Here is a 16995-nt window from a genome sequence, read left to right as displayed (position 1 = left end):
TTTTCAGGAAGCTAGCCTATGTCTTCAGAGAAGCCAGTGAGTATAATTGTTCAAGGTGACATTTTCTTGTCTACCATTTCACCCTAATTCCTAGCATGGGTTCTATGTAAATAATTGGATCCCCTTTCTTTCTGAGTTGGAAGAACTTATATCTTTGCTTGTGCTTTTTGTCATTTTGTAGTACCTCTTATAGCTTCTTCACTTTCCTCCTGAGTTTCTGGACTTCTTTGTGTTTTTCTGTTGTCTTTATCTTACAGATTTTCTCTGCAAAGTATTTGGTGATTGGACATTCAGGGAACCATTTAAAACCAACATTTACTTTTGGGTGTAACTTTGGTTCATTAGCTAATCAATGTAGTTACCTAGGGTAAAGTCTATGTCATTTCTGCTTTTGGCCCAATGAGTAAGTTTCAATTTTCAGAAAAGGTTAATTTCAGAAGATGTAAGAGCCATAGCATTAGCTTGTTTGACACTTTGTGTGCTAAGTTACTTCAGTTGTATCTGACTCTTTCTGACCCACTGGACTGCAGCTTACCAGGCTCCTCTTTCCATAGGATTCTCCAGGCAAGAATACTGGAGTGGGTGATCATGCCCTCCTCCCAGGGATCTTTCCCATTTGACACTTTGGTTCAGTTGCTAAGTCATGTCCAACCCTTGGCAACCCCATGGACTGTAATCTGCCAGACTGCTCTGTCCAAGGGATTTTCCAGGCAAGAATACTGGAGTCGGTTGCCATTTCCTTCTTCAATTTGACACTTTACTTCTGACTAAAAGATATAACTATAGCTATTTCTATAAATATAATATATGAAAATTATGATTAAAAGTAGTTCACCTTAATATAGTACTTCAATGTCAGAATGATATTTATTCATTGTTTACCACTTCCCTGCTGCTTCCTGCCCCATCCCAAACAGACATAGATACATATCCAGAAGCAGTTATGACTACTGGTTATCTTTGTGAATTCTGGATGTTGGTATTGTTCATAGAGAAAGAGCATGATGGACTTAGTTTCAGAAATTAAGTGTGACGCTTATATCTGTTACTTAGCAGTGCAACTTTGAGCAAGGCGTTAAATGATACTGGGCTTCAATTTCCTTGACTAAAATCGAGGTCGTGGGTGTTCTGCCTACATTATAGAACTGCTCTTTCTCTTAGATGAGAATTTTTGTGCTAGCATCTCATGAATTTCATGGTTTATTCTAAAAGATTTGACCGCTAAGGTGCTGTAAATTCCAGTGTTCCCATATTGCCGTTGCTTGGGCATGGTGAAAGTGTGTCATCCCTTAATGAGAGGAGAAGTAGGTTGATTTGTCCTACTTTTCACTATAAAACAAATCCATAACAGCCTGAGGCTTTTATTCTACTGCTAATTCTACTCATGGATTTCATAGCTTTGCAAAAGTCCAGGTTTTATAAAAGTCCATAGCATCACTTTAAGGCTTTAAAAGTCATGTTTTAAAAACACATATCCTTTCTAGCACCATTGCTTCCATTCTGGAGCCCAAAGCCTTTTTCTTTGCTTAGTTGAATAAATTACCCTTATTTTCAACTAACACAATTGAAACTTAATATCCTCTGTTTTTTGCAAAGTATTGGGGGAATAAAGGATGAAAGACAATCACTGATTATGGGGCTTGGACTGAAATGAGTGACTGGAAAATCATTAAAATCAAATATAGTAACTTCTAAGAGACAAATATAGGATTCTATTAAAGAAAGAAAACAACTAGCATAAGTTTGGCACATAGATAGCAATTAACATAGGCTTAATTAAGGACAGAATGTGGTGGGGAAAATAAGTGATATGAGATGGGAGTCCTAAATAATTAACATGTGTTGTGCAGGGCAGGGAGAGAAGAGGTCAGTCCATATTAGAGAAAAAGTATCCACAAAGGTGAAGAAGTAAGAGAATACAGTCTTCTTGCTGTGGCTGCGCGGGTGCAGGAAGGCCTAGAGGAGCTATCCCACGTTAAAGGTCCAGGAAGGGCGGCGGTGAGGAGATATCCCTCGTCCAAGGTAAGGAGCAATGGCTGCGCTTTGCTGGAGCAGCCATGAAGAGATGCCCCACGCCCAAGGTAAGAGAAACCCAAGTAAGACGGTAGGTGTTGCAAGAGGGCATGAGAGGGCAGACACACTGAAACCATACTCACAGAAAACCAGTCAATCTAATCACACTAGGACCACAGCCTTGTCTAACTCAGTGAAACTAAGCCACGCCCGTGGGGCAACCCAAGACGGGCGGGTCATAGTGGAGAGATCTGACAGAATGTGGTCCACTGGAGAAGGGAATGGCAAACCACTTCAGTATTCTTGCCTTGAGAACCCCATGAACAGTATGAAAAGCCAAAATGATAGGATACTGAAAGAGAAACTCCCAAGGTCAGTAGGTGCCCAATATGCTACTGGAGATCAGTGGAGAAATAACTCCAGAAAGAATGAAGGGATGGAGCCAAAGCAAAAACAATACCCAGCTGTGGATGTGACTGGTGATAGAAGCAAGGTCTGATGCTGTAAAGAGCAATATTGCATAGGAACCTGGAATGTCAGGTCCATGAATCAAGGCAAATTGGAAGTGGTCAAACAAGAGATGGCAAGAGTAAATGTTGACATTCTAGGAATCAGTGAACTGAAATGGACTGGAATGGGTGAATTTAACTCAGATGACCATTATATCTACTACTGCGGGAAAGAATCACTCAGAAGAAATGGACTAGCCATCATGGTCAACAGAAGAGTCCGAAATGCAGTACTTGGATGCAATCTCAAAAACGACAGAATGATCTCTGTTCGTTTCCAAGGCAAACCATTCAATATCACAGTAATCCAAGTATATGCCCCAATCAGTAATGCTGAAGAAGCTGAAGTTGAACGGTTCTATGAAGACCTACAAGACCTTTTAGAACTAACACCCAAAAAAGATGTCCTTTTCATTATAGGGGACTGGAATGCAAAAGTAGGAAGTCAAGAAACACCTGGAGTAACAGGCAAATTTGGCTTTGGAATACGGAATGAAGCAGGGCAAAGACTGATAGAGTTTTGCCAAGAAAATGCAGTGGTCATAACAAACACCCTCTTCCAACAACACAAGAGAAGACTCTACACATGGACATCACCAGATGGTCAACACCAAAATCAGATTGATTATATTCTTTGTAGCCAAAGATGGAGAAGCTCTATACAGTCAGCAAAAACAAGACCAGGAGCTGACTGTGGCTCAGACCATGAACTCCTTATTGCCAAATTCAGACTGAAACTGAAGAAAGTAGGGAAAACCACTAGACCATTCAGGTATGACCTAAATCAAATCCCTTATGATTATACAGTGGAAGTGAGAAATAGATTTAAGGGCCTAGATCTGATAGATAGAGTGCCTGATGAACTATGGAATGAGGTTCATGACATTGTACAGGAGACAGGGATCAAGACCATTCCCACAGAAAAGAAATGCAAAAAAGTAAAATGTCTGTCTGGGGAGGACTTACAAATAGCTGTGAAAAGAAGAGAAGCGAAAAGCAAAGGAGAAAAGGAAAGATATGAACATCTGAATGCAGAGTTCCAAAGAATAGCAAGAAGAGATGAGAAAGCCTTCTTCAGTGATCAATGCAAAGAAATAGAGGAAAACAACAGAATGGGAAAGACTAGGGATCTCTTCAAGAAAATCAGAGATACCAAAGGAACATTTCATGCAAAGATGAGCTCAGTAAAGGACAGAAATGGTATGGACATAACAGAAGCAGAAGATATTAAGAAGAGATAGCAAGAATACACAGAAGAACTGTGCAAAAAAGATCTTCACGACCCAGATAATCCCGATGGTGTGATCACTGACCTAGAGCCAGACATCCTGGAATGTGAAGTCAAGTGGGCCTTAGAAAGCATCACTACGAACAAAGCTAATGGAGGTGATGGAATTCCAGTTGAGCTACTCCAAATCCTGAAAGATGATGCTGTGAAAGTGCTTTACTCAATATGCCAGCAAATTTGGAAAACACAGCAGTTGCCACAGGACTGGAAAAGGTCAGTTTTCATTCCAATCCCAAAGAAAGGCAATGCCAAAGAATGCTCAAACTACTGCACAATTGCACTCATCTCACATGCTTAAAGTAATGCTCAACATTCTCCAAGCCAGGCTTCAGCAATATGTGAACCGTGAACTTCCTGATGTTCAAGCTGGTTTTAGAAAAGGCAGAGTAACCACAGATCAAATTGCCAACGTCCGCTGGATCATAGAAAAAGCAAGAGAGTTCCAGAAAAACATCTATTTCTGCTTTATTGACTATGCCAAAGCCTTTGACTGTGTGGATCACAATAAACTGTGGAAAATTCTGAAAGAGATGGGAATACCAGACCACCTGATCTGCCTCTTGAGAAATTTGTATGCAGGTCAGGAAGCAACAGTTAGAACTGGACATGGAACAAAAGACTGGTTCCAAATAGGAAAAGGAGTTCGTCAAGGCTGTATATTGTCACCCTGTTTATTTAACTTATATGCAGAGTACATCATGAGAAGCGCTGGACTGGAAGAAACACAAGCTGGAATCAAGATTGCCGGGAGAAGTATCAATAACATCAGATATGCAGATGACACCACCCTTATGGCAGAAAGTGAAGAGGAACTCAAAAGCCTCTTAATGAAAGTGAAAGTGGAGAGTGAAAAAGTTGGCTTAAAGCTCAACATTCAGAAAACGAAGATCATGGCATCCGGTCCCACCACTTCATGGGAAATAGATGGGGAAACAGTGTCAGACTTTATTTTTTTGGGCTCCAAAATCACTACAGATGGTGACTGCAGCCATGAAATTAAAAGATGCTTACTCATTGGAAGGAAAGTTATGACCAACCTAGATGGCATATTCAAAAGCAGAGACGTTACTTTGCCAACAAAGGTCCGTCTAGTCAAGGCTATGGTTTTTCCTGTGGTCATGTATGGATGTGAGAGTTGGACTGTGAAGAAGGCTGAGGGCCGAAGAATTGATGCTTTTGAACTGTGGTGTTGGAGAAGACTCCTGAGAGTCTCTTGGACTGCAAGGAGATCCAACCAGTCCATTCTGAAGGAGTTCAGCCCTGGGATTTCTTTGAAAGGAATGATACTAAAGCTGAAACTCCAGTACTTTGGCCACCTCATGTGAAGAGTTGACTCATTGGAAAAGACTCTGATGCTGGGAGGGATTGGGGGCAGGAGGAGAAGGGGACGACAGAGGATGAGATGGCTGGATGGCATCACTGACTCGATGGACGTGAGTCTCAGTGAATTCCGGGGGTTGGTGATGGAGAGGGAGGCCTGGCGTGCTGCGATTCATGGGGTTGCAAAGAGTCGGACACGACTGAGCGACTGATCTCTGATCTGGGAAACAACAAATGGAATATGCTGGAATGGAGTATTGGCACAGGGAAGTAGCTAGAAGTATTTATTAGTCAAGGTTCTCCAGAAACACAGAACCAGTAGGATATAGAGTAGCCCCTAGCCCTTTATCTGCAAGGGATATGTTCTAAGACCCCCATTGAATGCCCGAATTTGTGGATAGAATCAAACACTATGCTTGAAAGACATTGGGTTCTGTCCAAAAGGTAATCATTGATCCTGTCGAAAAAATCAATAGAACATTTAGTCCATGCCAAAAGATCCTTGAAATCTGATCCAGTGCAAAACACCTATAAGACATTTGTTCCTCATGAAAATGTCCTTGAAATTTGATGTTATCTAAAATGTCCTTAAGAATATGTGTTCCATGCCAAATGGTTTTGGATAGATAGATAAGTGTGTGTGTGTGTTTGTGTGTGTGTGTGTGTGCATACACTACTAAAGGGATATATACAATACTAGAGGAAATCAACCCTAAGTATTCATTGGAAGGACTAATGCTGAAGCTGAAGCTCCAATAATTTGGCCACCTGATGAGACGAACTGACTCATTGGAAAAGACCCTGATGCAGGGGAAGATTGAGGGCAGGAGGAGAAGGGGATGATAGAGGATGAGTTTGTTGGGTGGCATCATTGACCCAAAGGACATGAGTTTGAGCAAACTCCAGGACATAGTGAAGGATAGGGAAGCCTGCTATCCTGCAGTCCATGGGATCTGAAAGAGTTGGACATGACTGAGCAACTGAAGAACAACAATATATATAGTAGTCCCCTCTTATCCACGGTTTTGTTCTCCATGGTTTCAGGTACCTGAGGTCAACTGTGGCTCCAAAATATTAAATGGATAATTCCAGAGATAAATAATTTATAAAGGTTAAACTGCATACTTATCTGAGTAGTGTGTTGGAATCTTGCATTGTCTTGCTCTGTCCCACCCAGGATGTGAACCATTCCTTTGTCCAGAGTATCTTGCTTATTAGTTACTTAGTAGCCATCTCAGTTATCATACTGACTGTTGTAGTATCACAGTGCTTGTGTTCAGCTGACCCTTATTTTACTTCAAAACAGCCCTGAATTACAAGAGTAGTGATGCTAACAATTTAGATATGCCAAAGAGAAGACATAAAGTACTTCCTTTAAGTGAAAAGGTAAAGTTCTTAAAAGAAAAGAAAAAAAATGTATTCTGAGGTTGCTAAGATCTCTGGAAAGAACAAATCTATCAATAAAATTGTGAAGAAGGGAAAAAAAAATCAAGTTAGTTTTCCTGTCACACTTCAAACTACGAAAGTTACAGCCACCATGTGTGATTCTCTCTCTCTCCCTGTCTATATATAGGGGGAGAGAGAGAGATTGTGATTTTAGGAATTGGCTCATGTAGTTATGGAGACTGAGAAGTTCCACAGTCTACTATCTGTAAGTTGGAGAACTAGGAAAGTCAGTGGCATAATCAGTCTGAGTTCAAAATCCTGAGAACTGAAGGGCCAATGCTGTGAGTTCTGGTCTGAGTCTGAAAGCCAAGACAAAGAATGTGATGTCTAAGTGTAGAAAAGATGAATGTCCCAGCTCAAATACAGAGAGAAAATTCATCCTTCCTCATCCTTCTGGCACTCTTCAGGCCCTCCACAAATTGGATGATGCTGCCCTGCATTGGTGAGTATGATCTTCTTTACTCAGTCTACTAATTTAAATGCTAATATTTTCCAGAGATGGTCTCATAAACACTGCCAGAAATAATGCTGTACCAGGTATCTGAGCATCCTTTAGCCTAATGAGGTTGACTCATAAAATTAGCCATCACAAGATGATAGTGCAGAGGTGGGCAAGGACCAGATCAAGAAAGAAATGTAGGCTATCCTGAAGGATTTAACTTTTCTCCTAAAGGTGATAAAAACCATTTAATAATTTAATGTAGAGGCGTGATGCAATCAGATTTATGTTTAATGAAGAGCCCTGTAGCAACAGTGTAAAAGATGATAGTTTATTGGTAAAGGGGTGTACCAAAGTCAGCAAAGCAGATTAGGAGTATTCTTGTCGTTCAGTCACTAAGTTGTGTTCAACTCTTTGCGACCCCATGGACTGCAGCATGGCAGGCTTCCCTGTCCTTCACTATCTCCTTGAGTTTGCTCAAACTCATGTCCATTGAGTCAGTGATGCCATCCAACCATCTCATCCTCTGTCACCTACTTCTCCTCTTGCCCTCAATCTTTCCCAGCATCAGAGTCTTTTCCAATAAGTTGGCTCTTCCCATCAGGTGACCAAAGTATTGGAGCTTCAACTTCAGCATCAGTCCTCCCAATGAATATTCAGAGTTGATTTCCTTCAGGATTGACTGGTTTGATCTCCTTGCTGTCCAAGGGACTCTCAAGAGTCTTCAACAGCACAGTTCAAAAGCATCAGTTCTTCAGTGCACAGCCTTCTTTATGGCCTAACTCACATTCATACATGACTACTGGAAAAATCATAGCTTTGACTATATTGACCTTTGTCAGTAAAATTATGTATCTGCTTTTTAATACTCTGTCTAGGTTTGTCACAGGAGTATTGTATTCACCATGATAACAAATCTTGAGGACCTAAAGAGCAAAATCCAAGCATGTTGCAGCTTTCAATAAATATTTATTGAAGAAATGAATTGATCACATCTTAGATGTTCATTGAGCCAATGAGCGAAGGATACCTAGTTTATACCTGTTCCAGGTTTTAGTATAGAAATCTGCCATGAGAGAGAGAGCAAATGAATATGCTTCAGTAATTAATGCTTTAATACAGAGCAACATTAATCAATATTTCACCAGGGTACCTTCAAATGGATACTGTATCAGAAGGATGGTGTGTGTGCATGCATGTGTACTTGTGTGTGTGTGTTTGTGTCACTGCATGCATATGTGTGCATGCCTGTATATCCAAGCTGACTGGGAATGGGAGAGGACTAGATAATTTAGTCAGCAAGAAAGAATGTGAACCCAGGCAAGCTTTATGTTAATTATAAAAGTTCATAAAGTAAGAAGGATTATATCAATAGAGGTGACTCATAGTTAAATGAGGTTTTTCATCCATAAGACATTTATTAATAACAAATGCTGTGCTTACAAATGAAGTCAACTAATGCACTAACAACATAATTACAATGATTCTACCTGTGACAAAAGGGATGCATAGATTCCAACCTAAGCACATAAAAATCTTCAATACATGACATTGTCTCAAAAGAATAGTTCATGGAGTTGCATGGGTAGTTAATTGCAATGGCAGGCCTTTTATTTATCAGGCATTTATAAGAAAATCGCCCAGTACCATCACATTTGAATACATCCTTACTAAATGCTGCAATTTATATCTTTTTTTGTAGTCAAATAAGCTATTTCATTTGTCCTTCTCAGTAGTTTTGGGATTTCTTTGGGTTTGGAGTGGAGTTGCTGATCAAGTAGGTTGTATAGAGTTGAAAATTTAGAAAAGAAAGGACATAAGATTGGGAGATACAGATGTGATTTATAAACGGAAACAAAAGTTAGAGTGGAAATTAAAATTCTTCTAACTTGTATAATATGTTTTAAATAGAGTGCAATTTCTATGAGCTAGAAGAAAAAATCAATATAACAAGAGTTTGAAATGTAAGGAAATGCTTAACCAGCATATGCTCCCTTGGTTACCCTGACCCTCTCCTTTCTGAGGTTGAAAAAGTGATGTGGAGCCATGAAAGAACGCTGATTTCTCCCAGGGAAATGCTGTGAGGATAAAGAACTGCTTAACAGTTCAGACTAATACATTGCTGTATATGAGAATTCAATATCCCCAGGCTTTGTAAATGAAAGGAAGTTTTAATATCAGCCTATGGGATTTTTTCAGTCACATTTTTAAATTTTAGAACATGTGGAATTCAATATGCATGGATTCAATAAAAGCACATGTCACTGCATTTCAGATATAATGAAGCAAAAAGGAGTGATGTTTCCATGCGCAAAAGTCTTCGACTTATATTTCATCAAAAATTATATTACATTTGGCTGTGGTACTACATGCATTTATCCCTAAACATTATATTGGAAGAAATATATTTTCTCTTCCCTTTCCAAGTATAAGTTTCATTGTAAAGGTTTTATAGAGCTTAAAATCAGACTTGTAACATTTTCATCACAAGGCAAGTATTTCCTTCATTTTAATCACTGTAACATATGTAATAAAATAATATCTTGGAACTTCTCATTATTACATAAATGATCCTGCTAATAGAAGAGGAAACTTAAATTTTTATGAAATTACACAAGGAGTATTTTAAGAATACTTACAGAGTTTGTTTCCTGGAGTGCCTGACAGTTTTCTTCAGAACTGCTCCTTTGCAAAGAAAATAGTAATTGTTAAACCTTTCCCCATGAAGCATACAATTTCTCAAATGTGCCCTGCGCAGGTATATTTTAAGAAAGATTTCAATTTGGTTACATAATTTCAGCCTTTGCTAGCCCCACAGTGATGATAACATTGAAAAATAATTTACTATGCTGCATGTTCTCCTACTGTTAAAATTTTATCACAAACTGCTAGTTTGCTAGAGATTAGCTGCTAAAATGCTCTCCTGATTAATGTGCTAATTAATTAATGCAACTGCTAAATTGTACTGCTGATTAAAATACACCATACAGAGAACACTGAAAAAAACTAAAAAATTAGTCACTTCCAGGTGCTTTTTACCCTAAAAAAAAAAAAAAAAAAAACACAAAAACTCAGATACAGAGCAGTGTAGGCAAATCTATGGCTGATTTATTGGAGCAACTGGAAGATGCTTGATTCAGGTCTCCTGTTCTTTCTTCTCAGTTCTGAAATTGACTTCATGTCCCAAACTCAAAGATGAGGCATAGGGAAGAATTAGGACAAACTTTTCTTTTTTCCTAGCATATTATTTTCCCTAGGGTGTCTCAGGGACTGTTCATAGTCCATCCACGTAGTGAGCCTTTGTTAACATTTTAGTTATTTACTTGTGTCTAGTATTTTTCTCATGCACATATACTGCATATGTTCATATTTTACATTTATGTTCAGGATGTAAATGCAATTTAACATCCTGCTTTTCTCTTAGCTATGTATCATGAACATTTCTCCATACAAATAAAAACTGATGTCATTATTAAGGCTTCATGCTGCTGTCTGCTGCTGCTGCTAAGTCGCTTCAGTCGTGTCCGACTCTGTGCGACCCCATAGACAGCAGCCCACAAGGCTCCTCCGTTCCTGGGATTCTCCAGGCAAGAACACGAGTGGGTTGCCATTTCCTTCTCCAGTGCATGAAAATGAAAAGTGAAAGTGAAGTCGCTCAGTCGTGTCTGACTCTTCGTGACCCCACGGACTGCAGCCTACCAGGCTCCTCTGTCCATTGGATTCTCCAGGCAAGAGTACTAGAGTGGATTGCCATTGCCTTCTCCATAATATTCTGTTATTTGAATACATTGCATTTTTATAATATCATAATATGTGACATAAAGGAAGAAGCCCAGGGACTGAATTCAGTTTGGACACCCTATATTAAGCCCCAAAATGTAAAGGCATTATCATTGCCTTCTGTAAGCTTACAGTCTGAACTTCTCCTCCAGAGGACTCAAAGACTAACTCAGCTAAATTGGTGGCCGGGAGTCGACCTCTGTTGTATCTTACTGCCTTGTGCCCTAAATTAGAATTGGGACTGGAATCTGATGGGATAACTGAATGTACTAAAGTTATACTCTTTGTTGACAACAAGGTTCTTATCTATTTCCTATTTCCTGAGCACTTGGAGAAGGAAAATATGTATTATGGAATGTTAAAGAGCTTATTATAAGGAAAAAGAAAAGCCTAGAGATGACTTAAATATTTTCCTTAGTCTTGTTGCTTGCTCAGACTGGTGACACTACTGTATATATTTCAGGAGCATGATATCCAAATAAAATGAGAGACTCTTGCTGGTGTCTTTGTCTAACACTGACAGGACTGGCTCACACTGAAGCCCTACATGGTTGTTTTCGATCCACAGATTTACACTCTTTCTCTTAACTGATGAATGAGTTATTCACTATGCCTGCTCTTTACCTGGTTGAGATCTGACTGCACCGAGAAGCTGAGTATAAGTGAAGATATGCATGACTCAGCCTAATTTGATGAATGGTTGCTTGATGCCAAAGTGGCTCAGAGGGGATCACTTTGGATTAGAAGGGGATAGTTATGGGGCACTGCCACCTGCAATTTTGTTCATGGCTTTGCCTAAGTTTACAGCTGAGCTTTGGGCTGAAAAGCTCTTAAACATGATTTATCAACAGCTTCAGAAGTCTCCATGGGGTCTGCACTAATTCAACCAGGACTTTCTGCTACTGAAAAGAATTTAAGCACCACTTTCCAGGGGTATCTATGACCTTCACAGATCAATTTAACGGGTCACTTCAAAGTTAAAAAACAGAAAGTATTTTCAAAGCCACTAAAGTATTCTTAATTTAAACTGCAGTCTCATTCATAAGGTAACACCTCATCATATGAGGTAGAATTTTCTTTCTTCCTATTTTCTGTGATATGATTTCTGTCACAGGTTTATTTTAATGGGAAGTCAGTTTCTAGGGTTATAAAATCTACGCATAAAACCAGAGCTTCATTTTGGGCAAGGCCAGGGTTCCATGTGAGACAATAGAGGACTTCAACCAAGTTACTGCCAGTGAGGGCATTAGGTAATTTTTTGGGTTTTTGACTCTGTGACTTCCTTTAATTATAAAGGAGGAAATGCTGCTGTTTTAGGTAAGGGCAGGATGAAACTATTCAGCTAACAAATTTAAATGCTAATAGTTTGAATTTACTTTATTAAATGCTCCAATATTCCTTGAATGAATATATTTTAGAAAATGAAGTATCCTATGAGGGTTAATTTCATCATAAATAAAAGATACATTTTTTTAGCACCTTGCATTTGTATGAAGCTTTCTTCTACTTCAAAGTACTCTTCTCATATAAGTCTTCTGGCAACTATATGAAATAAATAGGTCAAGGAAAAAGTTTTTATTACCATTGGAAAGGAAAGAAAGCTGAGAAATCCTTTGAATGACTTTTTCTGGTAAAAGAACCTAGTTCTTCAATGATCTGAATTTACATAATGACTTGAATTCTAATAATCGGAGCTTTTAGGAAAAGGTCAAAGTCAAAAACACCTTGGGACTTATTCTATCGTCTTTATCTTTGAAAATCTTAACAAAAGACTCTTCTGGGTATATGGGAGGTTGACTCAGTGATCAGCTCTCTTCTATTAAGGCAATCTTTGGACCAAAGAGCAACTGTTCCTCTGGTGATGCATGATGAGGGAGACACTTTATTTATTTATTTATTTTTTTTTGGTTTTTTCTCCAATTTTATTTTATTTTTAAACTTTACATAATTGTATTAGTTTTGCCAAATATCAAAATGAATCCGCCACAGGTATACATGTGTTCCCCATCCCGAACCCTCCTCCCTCCTCCCTCCCCATACCATCCCTCTGGGCCGTCCCAGTGCACCAGCCCCAAGCATCCAGCATCATGCATCGAACCTGGACTGGCAACTCGTTTCCCACATGATACTTTACATGTTTCATTGCCATTCTCCCAAATCTTCCCACCCTCTCCCTCTCCCACAGAATCCATAAGACCGTTCTATACATCAGTGTCTCTTTTGCTGTCTCGTACACCGGGTTATTGTTACCATCTTTCTAAATTCCATATATATGCGTTAGTATACTGTATTTATGTTTTTCCTTCTGGCTTACTTCACTCTGTATAATAGGCTCCAGTTTCATCCACCTCATTAGAACTGATTCAAATGTATTCTTTTTAATGGCTGAGTAATACTCCATTGTGTATATGTACCACAGCTTTCTTATCCATTCATCTGCTGATGGACATCTAGGTTGCTTCCATGTCTTGGCTATTATAAACAGTGCTGCGATGAACATTGGGGTACACGTGTCTCTTTCCCTTCTGGTTTTCTCAGTGTGTATGCCCAGCAGTGGGGTTGCTGGATCATAAGGCAGTTCTATTTCCAGTTTTTTAAGGAATCTCCACACTGTTCTCCATAGTGGCTGTACTAGTTTGCATTCCCACCAACAGTGTAAGAGGGTTCCCTTTTCTCCACATCCTCTCCAGCATTTATTATTTGTAGACTTTTGGATCGCAGCCATTCTGACTGGTGTGAAATGGTACCTCATAGTGGTTTTGATTTGCATTTCTCTGATAATGAGTGATGTTGAGCATCTTTTCATGTGTTTGTTAGCCATCTGTATGTCTTTTTTGGAGAAATGTCTATTTAGTTCTTTGGCCCATTTTTTGATTGGGTCGTTTATTTTTCTGGAGTTGAGCTGTAGGAGTTGCTTGTATATTTTTGAGATTAGTTGTTTGTCGGTTGCTTCATTTGCTATTATTTTCTCCCATTCTGAAGGCTGTCTTTTCACCTTGCTAATAGTTTCCTTTGATGTGCAGAAGCTTTTAAGGTTAATTAGGTCCCATTTGTTTATTTTTGCTTTTATTTCCAATATTCTGGGAGGTGGGTCATAGAGGATCCTGCTGTGATGTATGTCGGAGAGTGTTTTGCCTATGTTCTCCTCTAGGAGTTTTATAGTTTCTGGTCTTACGTTTAGATCTTTAATCCATTTTGAGTTTATTTTTGTGTATGGTGTTAGAAAGTGGTCCAGTTTCATTCTTTTACAAGTGGTTGACCAGATTTCCCAGCACCACTTGTTAAAGAGATTGTCTTTAATCCATTGTATATTCTTGCCTCCTTTGTCGAAGATAAGGTGTCCATATGTGTGTGGATTTATCTCTGGGCTTTCTATTTTATTCCATTGATCAATATTTCTGTCTTTGTGCCAGTACCATACTGTCTTGATAACTGTGGCTTTGTAGTAGAGCCTGAAGTCAGGTAGGTTGATTCCTCCAGTTCCATTCTTCTTTCTCAAGATCGCTTTGGCTATTCGAGGTTTTTTGTATTTCCATACAAATTGTGAAATTATTTGTTCTAGCTCTGTGAAGAATACTGTTGGTAGCTTGATAGGGATTGCGTTGAATCTATAAATTGCTTTGGGTAGTATACTCATTTTCACTATATTGATTCTTCCAATCCATGAACATGGTATATTTCTCCATCTATTAGTGTCCTCTTTGATTTCTTTCACCAGAGTTTTATAGTTTTCTATATATAGGTCTTTAGTTTCTTTAGGTAGATATATTCCTAAGTATTTTATTCTTTCCATTGCAATGGTGAATGGAATTGTTTCCTTAATTTCTCTTTCTGTTTTCTCATTATTAGTGTATAGGAATGCAAGGGATTTCTGTGTGTTGATTTTATATCCTGCAACTTTACTGTAGTCATTGATTATTTCTAGTAATTTTCTGGTGGACTCTTTAGGGTTTTCTATGTAGAGGATCATGTCATCTGCAAATAGTGAGAGTTTTACTTCTTCTTTTCCAATTTGGATTCCTTTGATTTCTTTTTCTGCTCTGATTGCTGTGGCCAAAACTTCCAAAACTATGTTGAATAGTAATGGTGAAAGTGGGCACCCTTGTCTTGTTCCTGACTTTAGAGGAAATGCTTTCAATTTTTCACCATTGAGGATAATGTTTGCTGTGGGTTTGTCATATATAGCTTTTATTATGTTGAGGTATGTTCCTTCTATTCCTGCTTTCTGGAGAGTTTTTATCATAAATGGATGTTGAATTTTGTCAAAGGCTTTCTCTGCATCTATTGAGATAATCATATGGTTTTTATTTTTCAATTTGTTAATGTGGTGTATTACATTGATTGATTTGCGGATATTGAAGAATCCTTGCATCCCTGGGATAAAGCCCACTTGATCATGGTGTATGATCTTTTTAATGTGTTGTTGGATTCTGATTGCTAGAATTTTGTTAAGGATTTTTGCATCTATGTTCATCAGTGATATTGGCCTGTAGTTTTCTTTTTTTGTGGGATCTTTGTCAGGTTTTGGTATTAGGGTGATGGTGGCCTCATAGAATGAGTTTGGAAGTTTACCTTCCTCTGCAATTTTCTGGAAGAGTTTGAGCAGGATAGGTGTTAGCTCTTCTCTAAATTTTTGGTAGAATTCAGCTGTGAAGCCGTCTGGACCGGGGCTTTTGTTTGCTGGAAGATTTTTGATTACAGTTTCAATTTCCATGCTTGTGATGGGTCTGTTAAGATTTTCTATTTCTTCCTGGTCCAGTTTTGGAAAGTTGTACTTTTCTAAGAATTTGTCCATTTCTTCCATGTTGTCCATTTTATTGGCATATAATTGTTGATAGTAGTCTCTTATGATCCTTTGTATTTCTGTGTTGTCTGTTGTGATCTCTCCATTTTCGTTTCTAATTTTGTTGATTTGATTTTTCTCCCTTTGTTTCTTGATGAGTCTGGCTAATGGTTTGTCAATTTTATTTATCCTTTCAAAGAACCAGCTTTTGGTTTTGTTGATTTTTGCTATGGTCTCTTTTGTTTCTTTTGCATTTATTTCTGCTCTAATTTTTAAGATTTCTTTCCTTCTACTAACCCTGGGGTTCTTCATTTCTTCCTTTTCTAGTTGCTTTAGGTGTAGAGTTAGGTTATTTATTTGACTTTTTTCTTGTTTCTTGAGGTGTGCCTGTATTGCTATGAACTTTCCCCTTAAGACTGCTTTTACCGTGTCCCACAGGTTTTGGGTTGTTGTGTTTTCATTTTCATTCGTTTCTATGCAAATTTTGATTTCTTTTTTGATTTCTTCTGTGATTTGTTGGTTATTCAGCAGCGTGTTGTTCAGCCTCCATATGTTGGAATTTTTAATAGTTTTTCTCCTGTAATTGAGATCTAATCTTACTGCATTGTGGTCAGAAAAGATGCTTGGAATGATTTCTATTTTTTTGAATTTACCAAGGCTAGCTTTATGGCCCAGGATGTGATCTATCCTGGAGAAGGTTCCATGTGCACTTGAGAAAAAGGTGAAATTCATTGTTTTGGGGTGAAATGACCTATAGATATCAATTAGGTCTAACTGGTCTATTGTATCGTTTAAAGTTTGTGTTTCCTTGTTAATTTTCTGTTTAGTTGATCTATCCATAGGTGTAAGTGGGGTATTAAAGTCTCCCACTATTATTGTGTTATTGTTAATTTCTCCTTTCATACTTGTTAGCATTTGTCTTACGTACTGTGGTGCTCCCGTGTTGGGTGCATATATATTTATAATTGTTATATCTTCTTCTTGGATTGATCCTTTGATCATTATGTAGTGACCTTCTTTGTCTCTTTTCACAGCCTTTGTTTTAAAGTCTATTTTATCTGATATGAGTATTGCTACTCCTGCTTTCTTTTGGTCCCTATTTGCATGGAAAATCTTTTTCCAGCCCTTCACTTTCAGTCTGTATGTGTCCCCTGTTTTGAGGTGGGTCTCTTGTAGACAACATATGTAGGGGTCTTGTTTTTGTATCCATTCAGCCAGTCTTTGTCTTTTGGTTGGGGCATTCAACCCATTTACATTTAAGGTAATTACTGATAAGTATGTTCCCGTTGCCATTTACTTTATTGTTTTGGGTTCAAGTTTATACACCGTTTTTGTGTTTCTTGTCTAGAGAATATCCTTTAGTATTTGTTGGAGAGCTGGTTTGGTGGTGCAGAATTCTCTCAGCTTTTGCTTGTCT

At 38.4% G+C, this 16995-nt stretch overlaps 1 long non-coding RNA gene across 1 annotated transcript in view; it reads left to right on the top strand.

Moving 5' to 3' along the window:
- LOC139182717 (uncharacterized) overlaps positions 1-3007 on the top strand; it is a 170170-nt gene extending 167163 nt beyond the window's left edge. Inside the window, exons 7-8 of the long non-coding RNA XR_011566247.1 lie at positions 8-36; positions 1851-3007. This is a non-coding gene — a long non-coding RNA (uncharacterized lncRNA). The remainder of the gene's footprint in view (positions 1-7; positions 37-1850) is intronic.
- The last annotated feature ends 13988 nt before the right edge of the window (positions 3008-16995 follow it).

This window comes from Bos indicus, chromosome 4 (assembly GCF_029378745.1).
Source record: "Bos indicus isolate NIAB-ARS_2022 breed Sahiwal x Tharparkar chromosome 4, NIAB-ARS_B.indTharparkar_mat_pri_1.0, whole genome shotgun sequence".
In the NCBI taxonomy this organism is placed as follows: Eukaryota; Metazoa; Chordata; class Mammalia; order Artiodactyla; family Bovidae; genus Bos; species Bos indicus.
The sequence above is the reverse complement of the archived record's forward strand: the minus strand, read 5'-3'. Positions and strand labels throughout refer to the sequence as shown.